Here is a 7,215-nt window from a genome sequence, read left to right as displayed (position 1 = left end):
CAAGAAGTTCTCCTCCAGGAGAAAAACTCGTTGGTATGAAGACGTGGAAAATACCAACGAAGATCTCGCCCCGCTGGATGCCAAAGTCGCATCGAGCGAGATTCCTCCAATTCCCAACCAGGTCGGATCTGCTCTGGCCAACCCTTCTGCCGCAGGGGGCGTGGTGACCCTCTCGAAGAGAGCCCGCCAAAGGCAACGCCAACACCTTGCGAAACAATTTGCAAAGGCCATGGAGTCTGTTGACGGGATCCGCTACAACGTGGATCTGAAGAACAGAGGAGGCAAACACCCTCAACAATTAAAGAATGGCAGCTCCTCCAAGCCGCCAACGAACGAATGGATCCGGGTCAGACGGAACCGTTCGACACTTAAAGAGCGGATTCACAAATGCCGCGTGCTACTCGCACAAGCAAAAATTCTTGTGCAGGAGGCCAAAAAGTTGGAGGAGGGAAGAGTGGCCAAGAAACCGCCATCAACCCACAAAGCTTGGAAACTCCTCGAACTTGGTCTGATCGAACTCGTATTCGACCTCCTCCACGACCGGGATTGAGATCCGCGGCTGCGACGCTCCGATCTCGGCAGCGAGATCGGTGGCTCCCACTGTGGTCGCCAGATTGTTCGCGGGAAAAACCGTTGCTTTCTTCATTAATGATTCCATTGTACACTCTTGTAATAGTTTATCGATTACAAAGATCCGGTCTTTTTATAAGATCCGGTTACAACTAAATCAAATTGAAAAGAAATGAAAATTACAACTTTGTTTCCTTATTTGTCGAACGAATCACGAGCTCCTGTTTTGCGGTCGCTCGCTTTGTGGGTTCTTTGCCTGCGCCGGGGTTGTTTGCCGTGGACTACCGCGCGATCTAGATCCGGTCGGATCTACGCAGTACAACGGGTATTATTTCACCAAGGAAATAATAGCCGGGGAGGATGGTTCACCAAGGAAACAATCGCCCAAATCTCGGGATCAAAGGATCTACGCAGTACAACGGGTATTATTTCACCAAGGAAATAATAGCCGGGGAGGATTGTTTCACCAAGGAAACAATCGTCCAAGTCTCGGGATCTAAGACCAAGCTTAGATCCGGAGTGTAGCAACGTAGATCTGAGATCCGGTCCTCTCGAACTCCTGCCTTATTTGGCGTTGATGATCACTGGTGGCTTGGCTTTGGCCGAGCCCCCGCGGGCGATGTTTTCCGATTTTTTCGAGTTGTGTCCGTTTTCCGGTTTTGTCCGTGATTCGGTTGATTGAGACTCTGATTGGTTGATCTGATTTGGCAGTGAGTCGGATTCCTGATTTGGCAGTAAATCCACTTCTGAGTCTGAGTCCGAAACCGATCTTGATTCGATCGTGATTCGTCCGAGTATGCCCTTGGTTGGATGACTCGTTGACTCTTCGAACACTTGGCTTGATCCCGCACGCGAATGGACGTATTCCGTTGCTTGCGTGCGATTCGTCGATCTCGTCGCCTCGTTGGTTTGTCGGTTTGTGCCGAGCTGTGCTAAGGGACCTATAAGCAATTTTATATGCCTACAGATACCCCCTCCAAAGTATTTCAGTCTCGTTCTTTTATAGAAGAGTCTGGAATACTTTGGATATGATTGTCCCCACCTTCAGTCGGTGTAACGGGACCTTGGAATGGCTTCTGTTCTTGATTCCTTCAATCCTTCAGGCTATTCGGTGCTTTGTCGAATGTCTGTAAGGGTTCTGGTGCTGCATTTATTGTCTGACCGTTTGTCGGAATTTTGAACTTTGAAGTCGATTCCTGATTTTCAATCTTTAGCTCGTATAACTAACCATCGATTGCTGGCGTTGAGTCTTTATTTGTGACGCGTTGTCCGGCGCAGTGTTGTTGAGTTATTCTTAAGAATATTTTTAGAAAAATATTCTCCAGAAACTTCTCAACAAAAATAGGGAATAGTTTATACTCGTATACCTTATTGGAGTAATAAGAAGCAGTTTATACTCGTATACTTTTCGGAGTAGTAAGAAGCAGTTTATACTCGTATACTTTTCGGAGTATTGATTCTTTCATTGCAACGCATTGATAGGCGTTGACCTAGGGTTACGCGTTGTCCGGCGTTGACCTAGGGTTTTGAACGTCGTACGTTGATTTTTTGATCGCAACGCATTGACTGGCGTTGACCTAGGGTTACGCGTTGTCCGGCGTTGACCTTAGGGTTTTGGACGTCGTACGTTGACTGTTTGATTGCAACGCGTTGACTGGCGTTGACCTAGGGTTATGCGTTGTCCGGCGTTAACCTTAGGGTTTTGAATGTCGCTGGATGCTCAAGTCACGAGACCAACTAATGAAGCTGATGCGTCAGTGACTCTCGTATTTATAGGATTTTTGGCAAATCCCCAGCCATCAACGGGTTTGATGCGCCTTTACCGACTACCGTTTGAGTCGGGCTAGCATGCGGATTGTTTTAAGTCCGTTCCGCATGTGACGTTATGCTAAAAGAGTTAACTCTTTTAGTGCTACGATATTGAATACGTAGACTTCGTCTTTCTCCTGTGAAAAGACTAAACAGCAACGTGTATCAGACGTTGACTTAGGATTTTTGGCAAATCCTCAGCCCTCAACGGATTTGTCATGCTTTTACCGATTACCGTTTGAATCGGGCTTACATGCGGATTGTCTTAAGTCCGTTCCGCATGTGACGTTGTGCTAAAGGAATGAACTCCCTTAGACTTGATGCTACGACTTCGAATACGTAGACTTCGTCTTTCTCACGGGAATAGACTACCCGGCGACGCGTGTTAGGCGTTGACTTTAGGATTTTTGGCTAACCCCAAGCCTTTAACGGATTTGATTAGCCTTTACCGACTACCGTTTGAGTCGGGCTAGCATGCGGATTGACGAAATCCGTTCCGCATGTAACGTTGTGCTAAGAGAGTGAATTCTCTTAGACTTTGTGCTATGATGTTGAATACATAGGCTTTACCATTGTTATGGGAATAGGCTACCCAGCAACGTGTATTAGACGTTGACTTATCCCTACTTAGGCTTCGGGATAAAAATACCCCAGACTGGTATTCTGGTGTCTTTTTCAATCGGTAAAAGACTAAACCGGCGACGCGTGTTAGGCGTCGGCATATCCTTTCTTAGGATTCAGGATGAAATTCCCCATGCGTGTAAGGCATGGATTTTGGTGTTATTAATAACAACCTGCCACAATGTTGAATATGTGGACGGATGTTCTTTTCAACGGTTAAGAACTAACCGGCAGCGCGGGTTAGGCGCAGACTTATCCTTGCTTAGGTTTCAGGATAGAATACCCCAGAATCGAACTCTGGTGTCTTTTTGTGCGGAAAAAGACTAAACCGGCAGCGCGTGTTAGGCGCAGACTTATCCCTGCTTAGGATTCGGGATAAACTTCCTAGTACCTGTGAGGCACAAATTTTGGGATTTGAAAAAGGTGGTGTCTTCTCTTGGGGCAAAGACGAACCCGAAATGGGAGAGGAAGAATTTTATATTCTATCTCCCGACAATGAAGAAGAAGAATTTTATATTCCATCTTCAACTGGAAAGGAGACTCGAGGTGGGATCTCCACCTCCAGAATCCGGAAAGGTGAAACTGAGAGTGGGATCTCCACTCCGAGAATCGAAAAGATTCGGATAACCCTAACTGTCGGAAGGTTTGATTACCGAACTAAAGATGAATTTCTCGTTTATCGAGAGTGAATTGCGGTTTTGGTCCTAACTGTAGGAAGGTTTGACCAAGCAGGAGTTTGAGATGACCCTAACTGTAGGAAGGTTTGATCACTCGATTTGAAAGTGGACCTCTCGTTCATTGGAGGAATCGAGAGGGGATTTTGACTGTGGTCCTAACTGTAAGAAGGTTTGACCAAGTGGGTGTTTTGAGACAATCCTAACTGTAGGAAGGTTTGATCGCTCAATTTGTGGACCTCTCGTTCATTGGGGGAATCGAGAGGGGATTTTGACTGTGGTCCTAACTGTAAGAAGGTTTGACCAAGTGGGTGTTTTGAGACAATCCTAACTGTAGGAAGGTTTGATCGCTCAATTTGTGGACCTCTCGTTCATTGGGGGAATCGAGAGGGGATTTTGACTGTGGTCCTAACTGTAAGAAGGTTTGACCAATTGGGAACTTTACGTCCAGACTCTAACAGAGAGAGTGTTGAGTGCACAGACACGGTGAGAATTTGAATGGGAGTTCTTATTCATTACATTGCTGTGGTTTTGGGAACTTCCCGTTACATAAATCGTCCACCCCCAGTTTCCTCTGCGGAACTGGTTCGGACATTATTATCAGTTACCTAACCGGGTTATCCTTAAGAATATTAGCTTAATATTCTCCAGGAACTTCCCGTCAAAAGTGGGGAAACAGTTTAGACTCATATACCTATTGGAGTATCAGGGAGTAGTTTAACCTCTTATACCGGTCGGAGGATTGAGAAACAGTTTATACTCGTATACTCTTTGGAGTTTTGCCGTTCTCAATTGGCTTACCTTAGCGTTATGACGCCGGCTTCAACCAAGGTCTGAATGCTATTCTTGAGAGTAAAGCAATCCTTGGTGGGATGAACGACCCTCCTGTGGTATGCACAGTACTTTGGGTCCGTAGTGTTGTCAGCTTCCTCCTGATTTGTGTAGGTGGTAGGTTGATCTTGTTACCTTCTAGGAGGGATTCGAAGATGGCTGGAACGTCTTCGTCCTTGAAAGAGTACTCTTTTTGGAATCTCGGACCCGAAGTCTTTTGCTGCCTTCGAGATTGCTGTTGTGACGCTTGATTAGCACCACCAGCAGCTGTAGGTGCCTTGACGCTTGATTAGCACCACCAGTAGCTGCAGGTGTTTTGCCCTTACCACGAGAGGCGAAGTTTGAGTCCAGCGGATTAACCGTCGGTTGGTTCCTCTCGGCCTTCTTCCTTCTAAGGAATCGCTCAGCCTGCTCCCCTCGGACCTTCAGATCCTTCCAAGTGTCAGACGGTGCTGTTCCCATTGCTTCCAACACGTCCAACGGTAGGTCTGGAGAATGAATTCCTCGGTGATCGGGTCCCGACAATTCATCGCTTTGTTCCGGAACCTTTTAACGAAGGTGTCGACTAACTCCCCGTCCTTCTGCTTCTCATCGAGCAATGATCCGATAGATATCTCGGTGTCGTCGTCGAAGAAGTTGGCGAGGAACTTCGTCTCCATGTCGTCCCAGCTGTTTACGCTTCCTGGCTTGAGGCGGCGGTACCAATCGAAGGCGGCTCCGCGAAGAGTGCCGACGAATGACCGCACCATCAGAGGCTCATTGCCGGAAATAATACCCAGGTGCGATTTGAAATAAATCAAATGCTGAGTGGGGGAACCCTTCCCATCGAACGGCGTGAAGTTGATTAAACTGAACTTCGCCGGATAGAGGATCGATTCCCACTCTCTTGGGTATGGACAAGGAATGCCTGTTTTCTTCGTCTCTTGAGCGGAGATCAATGTGTTGATTTTGCTCTCGAGATCTTTGATCTTCAAGTCTTCACTTGTATCCTCGTTGGCATCCTCGTTACCACCCCCTGCATTGACGGGAGGGTTATTGGCATCGTGAGTTTCATCCCTATCCGTGTGCTCCTCTTCCTGAACAACCTGGTTACGGTGACTTGGTTCACTTTGTTGGTTCCTGAATGCCTGGATTTGTTGCTCATGCATCTCTCTCATAGTCTGCATGGCCATCTGCATCTCGAACCTGAAGCTTTCTTGTTGTTTGGCTATGGCATCTTCGAGCATGACTCGCGGGGTTGTCCTTCGCTGGACACTGTATTATCCGATGCGACCGCAGAGCAGGCATCCGATTCTTCGCCTTTCGAAGGAAGTCTTGTCCGAATTCTACCATAAGTTCCTCGTGCGATGGCTCCGGACTGCAGACGGGTTACACGCCGGGACGCTTCCAGAAACGACTTGAGATCAATCTGTGTCGATGTCTCTTTGCTGGTCATGTTGGCGGTGACCCTCGAAAATTCTCCGTCTTTAACCGCCGTTCTTCTTTGTCGGAAACGCCTATGCCTTGGTTTTAGCATTTCGGTATTAAGCCATTCGAACACTGAGATTCTCTCTGGGACTACCTTGATGCAGTTGCACTCAGACAGTACCGCCCGAATGAGCTTTGAACAAGGGCACTGAGTTTCTAGCCTTCTAGAACTTCTCTTTCTGGCTTTGTTCGTACCCCCAACACGATAGTACAGCTCGTCCGTTTGAAAGTCAGAGCAACCTATCGTGTGTTGGCACGATTTCTCAGGTATAACGTAATCATCATCAGACGATAACATTTCCTTCTGAGAGTGAATTACCTTCTTCGGACTTTCGAAAGTCACGCGCCTCGAAACATGCCTTTTTGGGCGTGAATTCTCAGCGGGCTCCTGAACTTCAATGCGCAAAGTAGTGCGCTTGGGGCGACCCCCAGCATGTTGCGTTGTTTGGGGCTTTCGTAGTGGGTCCAAACGTTCTTGGATTGGAGCTTTGCTTCAATTGGAGCTTTGCCTCTCGCGTCAGGAACTGGACCGAGGCGCTCCAAAATTGATTTCTTCTTGCGGGATGACTCTGCATGATCTCCCGGAGAAGTTATTGGGATTAACGGCGACTTTGGTTGACTCGCCGGAGTTTGACCTTGCTTAGAAGGCTGCACTGGTTGCTTTTTGGCCTGAGTCGCCACTTCAGACTTAGGCTTCCAGACTTGGCGTGCTGGTGGTGGCTTCTTCTCCACCTCCTTTTGCAACTTTCTACGGGCTTCTTCGGCTTGAGCCCGTGCCTACGCTGACATCGCGCGGCGCTTGCGAATACGTTCTTCTAGCGTCGAACGATTCCGTTTGACACGGATCCATTCCATTGTTGGCGGCTTGGAAGAGTCGCCATTCATCGGCCGTTGAGGCTGTTTGCCCCTCCCGTTCTTCAAATCCGCGTTGTAGCGGATTTCGTCGGTCGACTCCATCGCTTTGGCGAATTGTTTGGCCAAGCACTGGCGTTGCCTTTGACGGGCTCTCCTTGAGAGAGTCACCGCTCCTTTGGTGACGGAGGAATTGGTTGGAACCAGCTTGATCTGGTTGGAGGTTGGTGGAGCCTCACCCGACGAAACTTTGGCGTCAATTAGGATGAGGTCGTCGTTGGTAGCTTCAACTTCTTTGTACCAACGCACCTTTCTGCTGGAAGAGAACTTGGACTTCTTGGACTTGCGGGGGGAGGTAGATCCGGACGAGGACACGTACTCCTCGAACTTG

This window comes from Asparagus officinalis, chromosome 9 (genome assembly GCF_001876935.1).
Source record: "Asparagus officinalis chromosome 9, Aspof.V1, whole genome shotgun sequence".
Lineage (NCBI taxonomy): Eukaryota > Viridiplantae > Streptophyta > Magnoliopsida > Asparagales > Asparagaceae > Asparagus > Asparagus officinalis.
The sequence above is the reverse complement of the archived record's forward strand: the minus strand, read 5'-3'. Positions refer to the sequence as shown.